The 19,391-nt window shown below is 40.6% G+C and overlaps 1 long non-coding RNA gene across 2 annotated transcripts; it reads right to left on the bottom strand.

Annotated features, from left to right (window-relative positions):
- Positions 1-187: 187 nt before the first annotated feature.
- On the bottom strand, positions 188-19,354 carry LOC141743798 (uncharacterized). 2 transcript variants are annotated; one of them, XR_012587201.1, is made up of 3 exons: positions 19,114-19,354; positions 14,734-14,898; positions 188-337 (listed from the first exon to the last, which is right to left on the bottom strand). It is a non-coding gene; the product is annotated as an uncharacterized LOC141743798 (long non-coding RNA). The 2 variants fall into 2 exon arrangements; XR_012587200.1 differs by lacking the exon at positions 188-337 and adding an exon at positions 2,588-5,649 and having other exon boundaries at positions 19,114-19,343.
- Between the last annotated feature and the right edge of the window lie 37 nt (positions 19,355-19,391).

Here is a 19,391-nt window from a genome sequence, read left to right as displayed (position 1 = left end):
TAACAAGTATAAGTTTGGATGCTTACTGAGTGCGAAGTGATGTAGTTCCACAGTGGGGAATATTATGATTTACTTTTAAAGAATTTCTCTCTCTGGTGGCTGGATGTCAACCCACCCAACTATTCTCAGTGCGTTGCTGGAGGTCGTGCTCTGCCCTGCAACACGTTGCTTCCAGTAGCAAGTACCCACCTGGTATAAGTTAGAGAGAGGTCTTCTAACACTTCCTTAGTCCTTAAGCTTCCCTTTTCTACTCTGTTTTTTTCTCAAGTGGGCAGTTTTACCACAACTCTGTATTATTCCTACTGGGAGTAGTTCGAATAATTCATTTTTCAGTTTTCTGGAAAAGTGACAAAACAAACAAACAAAAAAGACTTCACTTTGTGTCTGAACTTAAGTTTTTAAACATGTCTTAAATAAATTCAATGAGGTGTCAAATATTTACAGGTAATTTTTATTTAGAAAAATGTCAGGGCAATGCATTTTGTCTTTCAGAAAGACCATTCTGTTCTCCATGAATAACCACATAAAACTTAGATGGGTTTACAGAATAGTTTGATACAATGAAATTTGTACTTAGCTGCTGCTTTTGCAAAGAAGTTTTGCATTTTCCCAAGTCTGCTCCTGTTATCTTTGTAGGTGAAACACAGCCTTCTTGTTAGTGATTTAAAGGAACAAGGCTCTGTTTTGGCAAGTAAAGGTTATCTGGATAACTCTTACATGAAGCGTGGTGGGGAAAAGCCAAACTTGCAGAAAAACACCCCTGTTTTGTCATAATGTTAGAAATAGGGATTATTTTCAGATGCTTGTAGCAAAATCCCAACTTTCTGGAGAACAATGGGAATTGTGATGACACAATCTGGACCTTTCAGAACTGTGCTGCTTTAGCCTAACAAAATCCCAGGGAAAAGCTGGTTAAACACTTGAGTCTGTAATTGGCTTTACTGACCATATCCCTCTGTCAAAGAAGAACCCATGGCTACAACACGGATCTCTTGATTAACCTGTAACCTTCAGAATGCCTGAAGATTGCCTAGCATTTTTTCGCGCAGTCCCTTAAATGACTGACATTCAGATACATCAGTGTTCTGAGTTTGCAAACTTCAGCAAGCATTTTGTGTTGATATAAATGGTGATATAGGGAATAGTGGATACAGGGGCTTAACAACACTTTGTCTAAGATCTCCGATAGAAGGGATGCAAAGAGCTAACTCAGGAATCTGGCAAGCACCTTCTGACCCAATGAAAGCTACTGTAAAAATGGAATATAACTTTCCTACCAACGTCAGCTTGATTTACTTGTGTCTTGAACCTGTGTCTCTGCAAATCTTAACAGAGCGTTCAGTGAGATATAAACACACATTCAGGTGTCTTGTTGATAACCATAAAGTGACTGTAAAATGCAACCAGACATTGCCCAAGCCAAAGTGGTGAAAAAAGGTGGTAGTGGTAAATCATGCCTTAGCAGAGGTCTTCAAATGCTCTCAGCTAAGGACTGGGAGGGGAAAGTATTTTCTGTTACACTGAAATTTAGCACAAGAAAAAGTCTTGATATAGAACGTCGCATCTTGAAAGCTATCTGGAATTTTCCCCTGCAGCATTGTGCAGTGTTAGCAAGAACACTACTGGTCCCCTAGAGTTAATATGTAAGTTTGTAATACAGGGTCCATGTTTATTTCTAGATATCTTCTGTTGTCTGTCCTGTACTTCATGCCAACATTTCATATAACTGCTGAGAGATCTGAACTCCAATGCTGATGTTTGTTTAACGATATTAAATATTATACTGGGCTTCCTGTTACTCAATTCTTCCATACCGCATTGAGTACACTTTCAAAAAAGTTGTCCTGGTATTACAGAAAGGGACATATCCGTTGCATTTTAAGATGAATGCATTTTCACGCACATGTATGTCTAAAGGTACAGATGGTAATTAGTGTTATTTCAGATGTGGAGGACCAAAGGACAGGAATTCCAAGAGTAACAGACCTGGAAAAAAAAGGACGCATCATTTTTAAATATTCCATCATACAATGCTGTGCAAAGTGAAAGAGTTGATACAAAGGGAATTACTTCATTCTCAGACCCCCACTGGAGAAATACTTTCAGAGACACCTCTTTAACTGACTTCTGTTTGCATATGGGCAGGCTTCATTTTGTGCTGTGTGCTCTCTTAAGCTGGATGCAACGTAATCAGTAAGGATGAAGAGATGCCATGGTAGAGCCATAGCTCTTAAGGAATTTCTGAGCCATGAATTTCACAATAACACCTCCTTTATCAGAAAAAACCCATCCATTCACCTCTGTGTTCAGGTGGCTTGCACTTGAAGGAGATTGCAGGAGAGTGGAAAGCATTCAAAAGTTGAAGGGAAAGCTGTTCATATTTCATGGGAATTCATGTTCCTACTGAAAGTTACACATATGTGGATCAAAATGTACTAAAATTGCATGAGACTTTGGAGTAACAAATTTGATGTATGTTCATAAGAACAACTGCCAGAGCACTTTTGGAGAGTAAGTCCTCTTCAAAGTGCTCTCTCAAAAAACAAAGACAATTAGTAACCCTCTAATTTTGCGGCCCCTGATTTTATTTACTGCTGTTTCTTCTTTGTTTTGAAGATCAAAAGTTTGTTTGCATGAATGGACCGTGACACATACACCAAACCTGGAGACCTTTACGTGCCAGGATCACACCTGCTGCCAGTAACCACAGTTCTGTTTGGGGGGTGGTTTTTTCTTTGTTTTTTTGGCTTTTTAAATATCTATGATAACACAAAGGAGGGCAGCCAGCTAGCGATTTTTTTTCTTCCTCAAAATGAAAAATAGCCTTCTGCCAAAGTGGATGGAACCAGCAAAAAAGCACTATTTCTCTGCATCTGTCTGCAGGCGCAGGTGAGATAATGCTGAAAAAAGTGTCGCCACCTCCTATTTCCAGTCCTGCGCCTACAGACATGTGGCTTAGCTGTTATTTTTTCCCTTTGGACAGTTGCTCTTTTTTTAAATAAATGTAATTATCACTATATTTCAAAATAATTGTCTGTATTTCTGGACATGTGGTCAGGTACCAGTCTTTTCCTGCCCAGGTGCATTATGTTTGCTATTCTTATCACTGATGTTTGGCTCCCATGTAAAACAAGTCAAACATCTCAAACAGACATATGCCTTTTATTTGAACAGAGATGGACCCATAGATATAAAATGAGCAAGAAGGCCCACCTGATGGGCAAACATAAACGTGGAAACGATGTGATCGCTGTAGCTGAATAGGCAGAGACCTGCTAAGGGGTAGCTAACAGCATTCCAGGACAGGGCATATCTTCTGGGCACATCCTCAGTTCTGATGCGAAGCCATGTATCTGGGGTGATGAGCCACTCCTCCAGAGTTTTACGGAGTTTTCTCTCATTAAAATAAGCATTTTTAAATCGGCCAGAATGACTGTCCATTGAAATGCTACGTTGCTTTGCCTGCAGTAATCACTGCAGCAGTATCTGACAATATGTATCACTTCCAAACCCCTAGATAATGGTTTAGGATAATGAGAGAATTTCTGTGCGTTCCTAATGTATACTGAGCTCTACTGGGAACGTTGCACATTTCCAATGTCTGGCTCTGGATGTTCCTATGTATGATATAGCTATTTACCAGGTCTTTCACCTCTCTTATAGTTGCCTGCATATGAGAAATCAAAATGGCTCTAATGTATGTTTTCAAGAATAACTTTTCTGAAGAGTATATGTTTAATATATAGTATATTGCTTATATATGATGCCTCTTTTGTTTATGCAGATTATGCAGATCTTCCAAGTATCCTTAGGATGCTAGTAGCAATTGTGACCCTCTGGTCAGAACTTGTTCTTTTAAGTTCCTGCCTTCAATCTCCTATATAGTTGCTTTAAATGATGCTTTGCCTTAGGAAGAAAAATGCATTTTTCATAGCTTTCTCGTCGCGATTGCTGTGTGAGAAATCATCTATATGCGTCTTGTAGTATCTCAGTTTTAGCTCTGCTATTCCAAGAATATCAGGTAACAGTGTTCTGGGGGTGTGTAATAGGGTACTTCATAAATATGCCTTCTAGTTATTTACAGTAGTTTCTGAAGACTTTCCTTCCCCGCTGTGCTGGTGGCGCTTATTACACATGCAGGTGATGGTAAGATACTTTAGTTGCGGGGAGGTTTTTCTGTGGGTATTAGTAAGATTAACGTGAAAGCTCCCGGTTGCCTTATTTCTAGAAACAATGTCCCAATCCCCATCTCGGCAGCAACATGCTGTCTGCTCGTGCACGCTGCAGAATATCACTGAATTTCAGAATGGGCTACCCCTGCTCTTTGCTTTATTGTTTAGATGAACTGCATCTCTTGCATTTCCATCTTCTACTCACCCTGGGGGTTTATATGCACTAGTCTAACTTGGAAAAAAACCTATGTTAAATATTTTTTAATGAAGGCTTTGATACGATGTAATAATATCTTTTACATGTGGCATATTTTCTCTGTTGGTTTCAGCTGTTAAAAGCAAGCTGTGGGTAAGTCAGCAGGTAAATCATGGATGGTGCAGCAATGAGCCAGAAATCACCTTGTTCTTCCAGCTTTCCTGCTTACGCTGATAAGAGAGAGGAGATCGAGTTCATGCCTTGCTATACTTCTTGCTATACTATCTTTACATCCAAAATATTCTCAATATAATTTCAACATTAATCTATGAAGTGCTCGAGTCCTGTTAGTGAGTCTTGTTGCCTGTCCTGCTTTTCAAATCCTGTACGTTTGATCCCTGGGGCATTCTACCATCCCTACCAATTTGTCTCAGGAAATCCAGAGTGTGGTGATGTAGCTGTTGTCCTTATCAAGAAACAGCTGCCAATGTCGTCCTTTGGCAGCAAGTACAAGAGCGGTTTTGTTTTGCCGTGTGAGGTAATACCTTACCGATAGTACGTATTTCATATTGACTCCTCTATAATGCATTAAATTGCTTGAATCTATCCAAGTATACAGCCTTCAGTGTTTAGTAAGGGCTATCAGCTGGCAAATTTTCTGACTTCTCAGAATTAGTCTCTTTTTTTCATGTCCCCATGCCTTTTTTTTCTGTCAATACAAGTAAGTAATCCGCAAAGCAGATGAAGTACTGGCTTGATCATTTTATCCATTTCTAGTTATAAGGTCCCTCAAAAAACCATCAGAGTGATGTTTTGGTCTCAGTGAAGTGCACATCTAATTACAAAATAGCTGTAGGAAAGAATTACCCTGGGTGCAGCGTTACTCAGTTCATGCAGTCCTTACCAGAAAGAACCTTTAGCTTCAGTACTTTTAATAAATTTCTTTGCTGTGCCATCTGGGATTTAAATTGTTGCGGTGGTGTGACTGACGTTTGTTTCATGATACAACTGTCGGTGGTGATCTTTTTTCTTCCTCTTACATAATTCTCTGGAGGCCTTTGGAATCCAGTACGTTCACTTGTGCCCTAGAAACTTTTTGGCACTCAGTTTCCAATCTCCATGCTGCTGCCTGAGCTTTGCGGCCTGTGTTCTTCTGAGTTTTATGATCCACCTATTTTTGTTGTTTTTTATCCTGCTGATGTCGTATCTCCACAGAAGCTCACGTTCTCAGCGGCTGCTTCCATTCTTCTTTAAGGTGCCATTTAAAAACAGTTGGCATAGCTGATAGATGTGGAATAGCATAACAAGACATAACATAGCACAACAACAATAGCATAACAAGACATAACATAGCACAACAACAATAGCATAACAAGAACTGATTTTGTTTAAACTCTATTTTAATTTCTGTTCTTCGTTTCCCACCAATTTGGATGTATTTTTCATGCGTTTTCCTGTTTGATAAACTATTGTTCAATCTGTTCTACTTATGCTTACGTTTAGCTGCGAGCTGCTTTGTCTGTTTCTAACCATCCTAACAGGTCTGCTGTAAGTTCTCTGAAAATTCTCACTGAGAGTCTCTGGTTCATTCTTTTCCCCAGTCTGTCTCTGGCATGGCTATTTTGTTTCCGATAGCTAATAAACAGCATTCAAACCCAAAGAAATTGTTGGTGGCACTGTGCCTGGAAAAGTGCAACTGCAGTCCAGTGTAGCTTGATGGTCTTTGGCAGTATAGGGGAACCACTCAGTGAACACAGTTCAGTCAAGAGCCAAAGTTGAAAGCTTTTGTTTGGCAAGAGATTGTTAATATTTTTTTCCTAGTTTTGACATAATGCAGAAATGTTTGAAGGGGTTTTTTTTTTGTTTTGAATTCCTTTAAGTTGTTTATCTGTGAGCTCCAATTTATAAAAAAACACGGCTACAAACTTTTTGTACGTGTAAGCAGGTGTATTTGCTAAAATCAGAAGAAAAGCATGTTGAATCTGAACCAAGGATTCTGGGAGCCATTGATTTTGTTCCCAACTTGAAACGCTAAGAGTTGAAAAAATTGCTTTATGTCTAGTGGGACTACAGGACTTCTGGAAAATTTCCGAGATTTTACAGGGACTCCCCCATTCCGCAGCTGACACGCCCTGATGTTACTGCATCACTGACAGCCTTTGCCCCTCGGCAGTGCTGACACTCTCACTTTGTCTTATTTTTCATTTAGTTTCATCATGAACTTACAGTTTTCCCATTCCGGCCTAAGAACTGCAGAGTTGATAAATATTTTCTCTTTCATGTCCATCCCCATAGAAACAGATTCCGCGTTGCTTCTATAATCGTTCTCTGATTTGTGCCTGTTTTTCTGTTACGGCTTCTGGATTTTTTTTATGTTGTTTTGTTTCTTGGAAAGATACTAGTTTATCTATGTGAGACAACTTGTAAATGTTCAAGCATTAAGAAGAAAAAGACAGCGATAAAGAAAAAGACATTCTCATTCTTTCCTCCATTTCTGAGTAAGCAATTCCTGAAGGGAAAGCTCTCACAACTTTGATAAATGGGAAGATAGTTATTTTAAAAGAAGCCCTGGAGCAGGAGTGGTGTTTCCCACTTCAAATATCCTCTACTGCCTTTGGAATGTCCTTAGCTAAGAGTCAGGGTCTGAACTGGCACCTGAACAGGAGAATAGAAGTTTGTAGAGCCATTTTATGTCCTTGTCAATGGGGGAATGTTTATACTGCAAGAGAGACGGATAAACATGTAGAGAATAATCCTTTCAGTCCCATATGTGCTGAGCAAAGCTCTATCACGGTTGTATTCAAAAATATTGCTCCTTTCATCACTACTATCAGAACCCAGGTTTTCAATTTCCCCAAAGCCAGTATCTGGGTAAAGGCAGGACTCGCCTCCTGCCGTCACAGCAGGGAACTCTGAAACTCTGCAAGCAGAGGGGTAAGGATGAGGAGGAAGAAACCAGGTCCAGAGCTCTGCAGCCCGCCAAGCAGGCCTGCTCCTGCTAGCACTGAGCCTGCTCCATTCTTTCAAAGCAAGCAGGTTAATAGATTTTGAAAGTTGGCACTGTCATTTACTCACTGACATAAAAAGATAATCCACTTCTGCATATTATTCTGCTATAATGAATTCTGAGGCTCCATGAATTAAACATGAAGCTTTCTGTCCCCACAGGTGAAATCCAAAAACACAGTGAAATATTTCAACATTTTTTTCTTAGACTCAGAAGCAAAGTTCAATTAGTCAAACCTAAGCATGTGTACTCTTCTGTCTGAAAAAATCAATTGTTTTTAACAGCTAAAAACTTTTCAAGCAGCATTCAAACAGACCACATTTATTAGGTGACCTCTGGCTTGTAGTTCCAGGTCCAGTACTACCTTAAACGTGAATCAAACTCCCAATGACATTATCGGCACGTAATGATCTCTTAGAAGACAATTGGATTTGCATCAGCAGCAAGAAAAAGTTGTCTGTCTTCTGGTTGCCATTTTCCTTCATATGGTCTCCTTTGCCTGTATCTGTTACAGGATAGCATGTAATACTGGAAACCTGCGATTCCCAATGTTAAGGAAGTGACTAAAAGTAGTATGAAACTGAGGAAATGTTGCTTGTTTGGTTGGTTTGGTTGGTTTTTCTTTAGAGTAGTGCTTGCAAACTCTGATTTTCAAAGGAGACAAGTGATTTGGGGTACCTAACTTGAGAGCTTTCAGGAAGACTTGATTTTAAGAGAGGTTCCTCGGTACATTCCAAGAATCAGAAAAATTTCATCTGAGAAAAAATGTGATTAAGCTTAGCAAAGATCTGTATGGTTCACGTAGTACATTTAAATAAGTAATAAAAAGATTGGTCCAGTCACATCAAAGAAATTAAAAAGAGGCACCAGATAGATCTGTGGCTTTGCAAAGGCTGAATAGCTGTGTTGTTTTTTTACTAATTTGAATGCTAACCCGAGAATTCTTCTCAAGTCATGAAAAGAAATATTAACAAACTCTTTGGACATGAAGCTTTTAGTGTTGTCTTTTGGATCAATTAGCCAGTGACTATACTCGCTAGGCCATTCCTCTATACTGCCCTCCAACCCCACGCTGACAGTCCTTGACATTTGCTTTCTGTTCAAATGCCTTCTATTCTAATAGCAACAGTGGTTCAATATTGCCCATCAGGCATACTCATAATCTAGCTATAGGTCTCAAAAATAAATCATGACATTAAATGTCAGGAATTAATTTACAATTACCCTTATCTGGCTCCTGCGCTTTTAAGTGAACTTAGGTTTCTGACTTTTCTCCATGGCTATGAGTGCTGGAAATACAGAGTGGGATTTGTTTTACTAAGCTTCAGGTGTCTACAACACAGACACGCGAGCTATTCTCACTGCAAAGAGACGCTGGGCTTCCTTTAGAGTTAGTGCAGGTCTAGTCAATACAGCCACGGACAGAAGGACTCACAAGTAGGTGCCTGATTTAGAAAGAGAGGAACCTGCCCTGTGTCCCTTGAAGTAACAAGGGGGATCCCCCTGTCCCTGTTCATAAAGAGCTAGTCATGTTACCACATTTGAATGTTATATCTGCCTCCTGTGTCTTAAAAAGTATTTTTCATGGTTGCCTAAGTCTGCCAGATTCCTGGCTCCCTGGGAAGGGAAGTTGGAAGCTGTGCAAATTATGTATTGAACCAAATTCTCACAGTTCCTTCTGGCAGAGCGGAGAGCCCGGTGCTGAGCCAAGACCTAGGACTCAGCTCCCCGTGTAAGAACAGGAAGCCTGAATAAGTTGAGAGCCTGACATGAACACAAGTCTCACGGTCTCCAAGGTCCTGCTGCACGGTCGGGCACTGTAGCCTCATTGCTGTCAGCACTCTAAGAGTTTTGGGATGGATGTTTTGGCATCGCAGAACACTGATGTTCTTGGCCCATTTGACTGGGTGCCCCAAAGCTAGAAATCCTACAAGCACAGGGTTTAACCTGCAGGTTTGTTAAAGCCAATATGGTTCTACAGGAAACATAACCTTTCATGAAATCCAAAGTTATCAGAACTCTGATGCTTCCAGTGCAACATTTTGGATTCAACTAATTGACATTTTACGTGAAAACTGTGCAATAAATAGGTAGACGAGGTCTAGTTTATGTCATAATGGTTGCTTGATCAGAAATATCATCAGTGCATCTTTGCTGCTGCTGAAGACAACAGTAAAACTCCTAACAGGAGTCTGAGCTATGGCAGCACCGAATCCATGGGAAACGACCCTTCTGAATGCATTTGTTGTCCCCGGGGATGGTGTTTTGCAATCTACAACGAAAGCAGGTCAAGAAAGAGTGACCGTTTAAAATGTTCAAACCCTTCAAATGACAAACATCTTTTAATCTGCTAACCCTGACCTATGCCCAATAAAAATTCAAAACAAATTAACAAACTACAACACTACTACCCTAGAACCGGTACTCAACTATGAACTACACGGACAAATGCCCATTTCTCAGACTAGGAATGACAGAGTCCAGCTACTATGCCTGACCTTGATGTCTCTTCTTAGAGACCAAGACTGGCTCTTAGCCTTTTAGAGTGATTATTTTCCTCTTCAAACTTCTAGGAAAGCGCAGATTAGATTGTATTAGCCTCAGTGACACTCTCAGACATGTAAGCCCACTCCCACTCATGCACTTAGGTCATTTTATCTTGCCACCCACAAAAAGAAAACTTCACCATCAAGCTGGTCGTAAAATTCAATACAGAACGATGTAACATTGGAACTAAAAATTATTGTGTGGAGAAGGTGGAAAATTAGAGTAGGCTTCCCAAGGAATTTCTGTGTAGTCTTTTTTTTTTCCCCAAAGAAAAAGAAGATTATTTTATTTGATTCCTGGTTATCAAGTAGGCAATCTACCTACTTCCAATTCTGAAAGAAAAATCAAGTACTTCCTTCCTCCTTTTAGTACATAAGTGCACTTTAAGTTGGGCAAGGACAGATTTAAATGAGACAAATCAGAGACTCCTGTCTATTGGGCACTGATATTGCCTAAGCAGCTATTTGACAACTCAATAAGGTTATCAGGTCCTCAGTGTAGGACTTTGAAATACGTTCATCATTGGCCTAATTCAGATCATGTCGAAGTCAGTGCTAAAACTCGCCTGACTTCACTGGAAGCGGAGTTAGATAAAACTGTGTGCTTTCGAAAAGCTCATTGCTTATTTACCCCAGTTGCGACCAGAGAACTGGATAGCTAAGAAAAGAACATGAGAAACTACTGAATAATCAAGCAATAATCAAACTTTTTTTGAGTAAAGTAACATCTAAAATCACAGCTTCATTCCTGTCAGGTCAAAATTAAAATCAACAATATATGCAAGGTTAAAATCCAACAGAGAGACTGGTTAGCAGGAATGGCGCAGAAACAGTTTATTTTACACAAGTGGATACGACTGCAAGTGGGAAGCTGTTCTTCATGCAAAAGGCTTTTTATTAGGCTCTGGTTTTGGAAGGCAGGGGCTTAATTTACAAAACTGCCACGAGATATCATATCTTGGATCTTTCCATACGGACTTTAGAAACTCTCTACAACAATTTAAGGAAGTTATTTCACACTAAATGCCACAAATATATTTAGTCTGGTTAGAGGAAGAGTAGGAAATGTCCATGTCACACAGTAAAGAATTAATATGGGTTTATGGGTTTAATTACCTCCTGCATGTGAGGCAACCCACTCAAAACTGCAGATGAAGAACAGATGAAAAGGCTGTTACAATGAGCTGTGGGAAGAGTACAGGCTGGGAGGAGCTCTGGCATAAACACAAAAGGCACAAGTATGGACACAAGCGGGTCTATCTCCGGTCAGAGAAAGCTACTATGTGTCCTGAAGCACACAGGTACCAGCATTGGGTAAGAACCAGTCTGGATTAAGATGCAGCAAACCTTTTCAAAGTCCTCAGGCGGGAGAAGCATGCCACCTACCGTTACCTGAACTCTTCTGCACAGAGAGGCCGTGGACTTCAATGTTAAAAAACCCGTAATGTCCCCGAGGGCAATGAAAGGGCTATTCTTTCAGCTAATCAGAGACATCATTGCTACAAGCTATTTCCATTTAGTGACTAACTATTCCAGGATAAAAAGCCTGTGAGGTGTTTCTCCTTGGAAGAATAAGAACGCCTCAGAAACATCTAAAACCATCTAGGTATCAATTATTTGTGCTAGTTTGATGGTACTGCAGCAGTCAGGCCATACTATTACAGCAGGATACGAGTTTGCTTTCTGTTAATTGTACTTTCTTCCCTCTTTTATTCAGGCTGCTGTAAGTAGAAACCACTGAATCTATAATTGCACATTACAGGCAGCTCGAAACGCTCAGACCAATACTGCTGGAATAACCCTGCAATATTTGTGGTCAGGACTGCCTATCAGAAAGGATCTGTATGGTACCAACAGAGAAATCCGGAGGTGCCGAGAATGGCAGTGTTCTTAGGAGGCTGAGCTTTTTTATACTTTCTTCATTTAAGAATGTTGCAGAAATGTTTGCTACTTTAAATAGCTAAATTCAACAAGCATCAGACGATGATATTAGGAGCATGACATGTCAATGAAATGTATAAAGATGGTGCATCTGTGCAATTTCCCTTTTCTTATTGGGCTGGCAGGACCTTTGGCATTCTGCTGTTCACCTAGGAGCAGCCTGACGGAATAAGGCTCCTTGAAGAAATGTTGTCCATTCTTCAGTATAAAATACCACTTCAATATCTCAGGATTTTATCCATTTTTTTTCTTAGGAAAAAGATTTAAAGAAATGTAACCACTGTTACTCTATCTGAGCTGCACTGTGGCTAGCAACCACTGATTTTGCCTGTATTGTTTTCTACAGGTCTGCAGAGCCCGCGATTCACAAACCACGCGGCTCTTACCTGTCCGTTTCTGTGAATACGCACGACACACACAATATACAGGTAGTTAATGTCCCTGTCGTCACAGCATCTGTTAAAAATGTGCTCACTAAGGGACTAAGGGATATCTTAAATGAGAGAAGTGGAACAGTGTGTAGTGAAACTATCATTCATATCCATAAATCGCCTGCATTCACTCTGGTAGCAAAAACACTTAGCTTCCTCTTGTTTGGCATTGGGGAATCCACACAGCAGAAGATATTTGTTGAACATTGAGGAGAAACCACGGTACAGGGAAGCATATGATTTTTCCTTTAGCTCTGAATCATCACAGTTTCTTTTACAGTTTTACTTTGTATTTACTGTTCAATGGAAAAAATATTTTTAGGACAGATATGTTTAAGAATCAAATGCTTTAGTAAAATTTCATTTCCAGAATGTTAGGAAGAGTTTTGTCATTCATGGCCCTCAATTCTGACTAGTTTTAGAGGAAGACGGATTCTGGCTCCCTCTACTGTGTCAAACCGAAATAACAGAAAGATTGATCTTTCCTCTTTTTTATAAAATCTGTATCCCAGCCTCCCCATAAAATAGGAGATCAGGAATCAGCAACATACAGCTGTTGAAAAGAAGTGCACTGAAGCGAGGACAAAATGGCAAATAATATGAGCCAATAAGTAGAATACCACAAGGCAAAAACGCAGGGAAGGTTCTGTTTTGAAAAACAGAGGCTCCAGAAGATCCTAGCGGGGGTTAGGTAATTTTAGACGACTGAGGGCTTTTAGACAATTTTTCTAGTTATCATTTGAACTCTGCAAAAAATGTTTTTCTTCCACTTTACACACCTATTTGAGAAATCAAAGAAATTTCTTACATTGCCTTCACTGAAACCAAGATCTTACAAAGTTTTACACAGAGATTCTCACCCCCTTTCTTGTCTAGAGATAAACTAGCCTGGTAGTATAAATATTTTGTAGGCACACTTTATATGAAGACAGAAAAGTAACAGCTTGAACCTTGTTGTTCTGCATGCCAGTGAAGGCTGCTTGCATTAAGATATCCTGAGCGGCACAAAGAAAAGCAATTTCAAGGACTAATTTCAGAACTAATCAATTGTTTACTTAAAAAGTGGTTACTATAGAAATTATCATTATGGACTGGCAGGACTCAAGCAAAACATAAAATGTAAGAAATGTTTAACCTCCTAGCTGATTCTTGTGTAGTCTACAGATGATGCTGCCTTAAATGTTAGTAATAAAAAAATCCCAAAACATTACTTTGACAAGTAAACTTTGATACTCAAATACAGGTGGTTTTGGCATGAGAGGCTGCATTCACAGTTTTGGATTACAGATCCATTATACATAAAATACACAAAAAAACTTCTCCTTATCTTAAGATTTCTCTTGGGTTTATTTTATTTTTATTTTCTACAGCACTTGCAGAGACTCAGAAAGAAATCCAGGATCTCATCCAGATGCTATTTGCCTCAATTGGCCATGGTATTTTTCAGTTTTATACTCAAAAAGGGTAAATGTTTTTAAAACACGTGAAGCAAATTAGGAACCTGAAACCCACTTTCAAAAATCATTTATCCATGTGAAAACGTAAGTCTCGCAGAGTACTAATAAGTTTTAGGATTCCAAGTGCTTAAACCATTTCTAAAATAACATATAGATTCCCAAATGACTAAATATATTACAGAATAAACATCTTTCTAGCTTAACACTTTAGGTCAATTGTTAGATAATCATCCCTTTAGAATTTCAAGTTCAAAATACTATTATATGTTGCGTAGTAGAGAAGGGTATAATACAGGGACTAGTTTGTAAAGCTCACTATGAAAAATACAGAGTGCAAAATTACATCAAAACCTTAATTTTAATACAAAAGTTATTGCCTCCTGTTGTCTCATGAGGCTTGGGATGCTTGCCTAATGCCTGTCTGGGGCCATCAGTGTTTCAGCCCAGTCTTCTGTCAGAGTCAATCGTCTCGTGTCACCTACACTGTACACAGATTTCTCAAGTGTTATTTGAAATTGTAGCCTTTTGCTGGCGGTACTCTTACAGGAAGACCGTTTCCAAGTCTCATATCTCTTAAGTAGAACTCTGAACTTCCATCCCCAAAATAGTAGCAGTGTATTATATATCACTATTTACTCTTGTGCTGTTATTGTAGTTTTAACAATATTTAAAAGGTATTGCTTTCTGGACCTTTTTTTACTTTCCCAATCCTCCCCGGGAAGAAGTGGTCAAAGCTGGCACGATGTATTACGGTTTAAGGACAACTATCATAACATGTAATATCAGTATCTGAGATGGAATACAAATCATTTTGAAGACATTCAAGCAGGATGTATATGTATTTCAAACAGACACTGATGTGGATAAGCGTAGAAAATGCCAAAATCACCTGGCTCACCATGCCAAATAGAGGCAGAAGTCACTCCCAAATGGGCCTTCATACTGAGTGTATTTGAGTGTTAGCATTAATGTAAATATTTTACCTTCTGCATATATAGAGGTGCTGTCCCTTGATGATCAGGGCTGCTGTAACTCTAAGCAGTTCTTCCAGACTAGCACCACTCTTGTTACATTCTGAATCTGTCTGGATTTCCTTAATTTTCTTCATTCAAAAGGCCACACCAATTGAGATGCTCACAGGAAACTTGCTGTAATGGAGAAATACAGATACTAAAAAAACGTAATTTTTTAGTAATGCCACGGCTGCATAAAAACATTTTTTAATCATTCTTTTCCACGTGTAATTTACAGTTATTAAAACTGAGTGTTTTAGACAAATCTTAAAACATGTCACAGAAAACCGTACTTCTCTGAATGCAGAGACGTTTATGTTCTTTTCCTTCTTTCTCCCTTAGACTTGGTCAGCAGTAGCTGCATAATTACTGAACAACTTCAGTTTTATTTTTTCTGTTTAAAATAATTAATGATGGCCTAATTTTACTTTATCTGAAGCAGTTCTATTCACAAAAAGAGAAAAATTGATACTGAAACTGCCTAGAGGGAGACAATGGGAAAAGACGGCCTTGTGGCCGTTGTAGCAGTCCTGAGTTTGGGTTAAAAATTCAAGAAGTTTTCAGAAAAACAAATACAGAGAGAAAATACCTTCACCTCTTCTCAAAAAGAAAAGTATTTCAGGGATTCAGAAGTGCCATTTCAGTGCATTAACAATAAAAGCTATCAAAGTTAAAAGCTAGATTAATTATCTTTACACATCAAGAATGAGACACCTTCTCTAACCCTTTTTTTCTCTCCAGCCCTCAACTGGTAATTTCAGAAGCTCTGGTTGTCATTCAGGAGCTCATAGAGAAAAAAAATACCTAAGAACTAAACGCTGAGTGCGAACAGAGTGTGTTTAGAGCTGCTGGATGGCATGGCAGAGCACAGATGCGCTGAATTAGCTGACACATGTATGAACTGGGAGGGAGAGTGTGCACATGTAAAATCAGGGCAGAAGGGCAGGTGGATGCAAAAGTCAGACTTCCGGGGTGTGAAAATCTGCACGTTACATGTATGTGTGTGTGTATTGGAGGGGTTACTAAAACTCAAACCAGCAATAACTTTTTTCAGTTCCTGTACTAGTTATACTTGCAAACAAAAGTCAATATCCCCACTTCCTGACTTTTGATGATGATACTGCTTCCAGCAGTTATAAATGAAACTGAAAGCAGATCCACACAGATACTTACTCCACAGCAGAGGTTTAAATGTGTGAATTGTCTTGTAGAACTTCTTACAGAATCTGTCTCACACGAGCCAATTTCTGAAAGCATTTGCTGGATTCAAGCCCCAGGTTTTCCCACTATTCATATCAAGTGTTTGCTGGAGTGATCAATAACCGGAAGGGAACTGAATAAATACTGAAGTAGCAGTCACAGATCAAAAGAGATAACGAAGGATTATTGTTTTTCTCAAGATTTCCTGCTGCTTTATGCTAGCAACAAAACCAAATGTCCAAAGTTAATCAGCCTCACAGACTCCCAAAAGGAAATGTATTTGTTAGGTATCACTTCCCTGACTCAGGGCTACACTGACTTTCCATGGCTATGTAATCCATTACCTAAGAGCCCTATGGGTAGGAAACACAGCTTTGGGTCATGCACCCATATAGAGACTGGGATACAAAAAAAAAAAATCTTAATTATTTCCTCTTTCATTATAAGCCCATCTTGATGATTACCATGGTATCTGCAAGAACGTTTCATTTTGGGTTCCTGAACTACAAAGTGCTCTTATGCACCCTGAAGTTTCACGCCTCCCCAAGGCGTTCTCTCATTCGAACCATCACACAATGGACAGCTGACTTTGGTTAGCAGCTTTTGCCCGTGACAAAAACAAAGCTTATAAGCCCAATGAATCTAACACCAAGTTTCTTCTCTAAAGAGCAAAAGTACTTTTATTGCTGTTGTGCTCACAAAAAGGCTCAAACTAGTGAGGCGGGTAGGGAGAGCAGGTATAAACTGTATGTTATAAAAATGGAGGAAAACGACTGGCTCTACACCGCAAGATTAGAAGGAGCAACTCTTTGATCAGAACAGAGGTCACCATCATAAAAGAAACTGAACAAATAGTCTGATAGGCCATGCTGCCTGTGCCAACAAAAGTGGTGTTTTGTAACCACTCTGTATGATTCAGGCCTTGAGAATACAATGCAGACTGATAAAATAATACGTCTGCTTTCATTAGCAAGAAACTGCACTGCATAGCTCAAAATACCCTTTCCAAGCCCAACAACTTAAACGGATACTTGAAGTAATGTGCAAATGTTGGAGCCCAGTATTTAAACGCAGATTTGTAACACAATTGAACTCGGCATTCCTGCAGCCCGGCCTAGATCAGCTCAGCAGCGAACCGACCCTTCGGTGCCATTTCCCAACCTTGTGCTGCACCTCCAAGGGACAGAGAGGGCAACTCCTTTCTAACAGCTTAAAGGGTAAAATCCAGCCCTGCAACTGCCCTTCCTGGATCCAAGCTGGTGAATTTGGTGCACTCAGACACTCTGTTCCTCTGCTGGGCTGCCTGTGCAGCCAAAGAAATCTGAGACGTGTCTTGTTTAAAGACATCAGTCACCTCTTGGATCAAACAACGAAGACTAGGTCACATTTCTAGGCTTATCACTTGAAAAAAGTGACACTCTTTTCACACGCACACCATGAATCTCAGGTGGTAAGGCTGAGATTACCTATATTCACTTACAATTCTGTTTTCTGATTGTTGTGATTGCAACCAATAACAAATACTTAATTTGTGCTTGTATCCTGCTATAAATCATTAAAAAATCAATGTATTTGACATAAGAGGACAAAGGTGTTGTTCTCATGGATGATCTGCCGTCATGCATCTTGCACTGTTTTGAGATTTTTGTGCAGTCATACCAGGAAGTAGTAGTAGGTAGGTGGCTGGAAAATTCAGTTTATTCCTCCTGGATCACATCAAACTGTCATCTACAGAGGTGTTTATAAATGTATTGTTCAGTTTAGACCTCGTACCTGAAGAATAGAGGTCAAGAACTATAGTTATAGCCAGGTAACTTAGAAATCATGTAACTTAATAGTGGTGCTGTTCCGACTTATGCAGTCCGTTTATTAAGAACATATAGAGGCAGGTAAGAGAGGTAGATTTTGGTGGGATGTAAGGAACACAAAGATTTGTGGAGAAACCGTGTACACTTGCTTTCATGATGAGCGTTAGTTCTTGGAGAATTTTTTAAAAAACCAATGTTTCACTTCAGAGGTGCTGCAGACATGACTGCTGCTTTCCAACATTATCCAAGTAAGACAAAAGACAAAACTTAAGAGTAAAGTAATCAAATCATGACAGGCTCTTTGCATTTCTTTAAAATATAAGTGGAATAGACGCTATTGGCTTGAAACACCAATTCCAAAACATCCATAGTGTACCAGCGCGTTAGAGCCATTACCAGTCTTTACAATCATGTGTTTCTGTGGTTACAAACATTTTCCTCATTGATGTCCGTCGGGTCGAAAAAAGCCTGCCTACATTTAACTGCCACAAGACCTTTGTTACTGCAGGACCTCACACGCATCAATGTTCCATCAGTGTTTTTCCAGACAAAAAACCCAGTTCATAGAATCACAAAATAGTTAAGAGTTGGAAGGGACCTTAAAGGCCATCTAGTCCAACCAGGGACACCTCCCACCAGCCCAGGTTGCTCCAAGCCCCATCCAACCTGGCCTTGAACCCCTCCAGGGATGGGGCAGACACAGCTTCTCTGGGCAACCTGGGCTCACCACACTCGCAGCAAAGAATTTCTTCCTGAGATCTCATCTCAATCTCCCCTCTTCCAGTTTAAAGCCATTCCCCCTCATCCCATGGCTCCCCTCCCTGCTCCAGGGTCCCTCCCCAGCTTTCCTGGAGCTCCTTTAGGGACCGGGAGGCCGCCATAAGGTCTCCCTGGAGCCTCCTCTAACGCAGTTCAGTATTAACATCCCAAGTACACGTTAGGGATGAAATTTTGTCTGAGGTGGGGGGTCTGAGGAAGGAAACTGGATATAGTGACACAGTTAAAGAACGTAATTAATGTGTATGTTCAAAGCAACACAGGCATCTTGATGTGTCTTACTTTTTTAGTGATACTCCACTAGCTTTCTTTTACAACAGGCCTCTGGCTGTTGCCTTTGTGTGCTCAGTGCCCAGCGAGCACGCCTTGTACAGAAGAACATCACTTGTAATTGGGAACGTGTGTACTGAGGTGCCAGGACGGTGCGAGGTAAGGCCGTAGCCACCCGTCCGCCATCTCCCGAGGAGATCACCGCGCCCTGCGCCCGCTCCCACACGCACCCCCAGAGGCCGGCACGGCAGAACTCGCTCCACAGCGAGCGGTGCTTCACGAGGCCCCGTCTTACCGCTCTCCCGCCATTTACTTTGCCGAAGTAACAACCTCGGCCAGCAGCCACACGAGCGGCCCGCCCGCCGCTTCGCTCCGCCTGAAGCCGCCCTACTCTCTTCCCCTAGGGGCGCGGAGCTCCCCCTCGCTCGTTGCCCCCGGCCCATCCCCGCTGAGGGCCGGGCCCGCCTGAGGGCCGGCGGGGCGGGGCGGCGGTGCTGCGGAGAGCTGAGGGGGAAGCGGCCGCGCGGCGCCGCCGCGGCGGGTGATGACGTCGGCGGCGCTTCCGGCGCCGGG

This window comes from Larus michahellis, chromosome 5 (assembly GCF_964199755.1).
Source record: "Larus michahellis chromosome 5, bLarMic1.1, whole genome shotgun sequence".
Taxonomy (NCBI): Eukaryota; Metazoa; Chordata; class Aves; order Charadriiformes; family Laridae; genus Larus; species Larus michahellis.
This window is presented reverse-complemented; position numbering and strand designations above follow the sequence as displayed.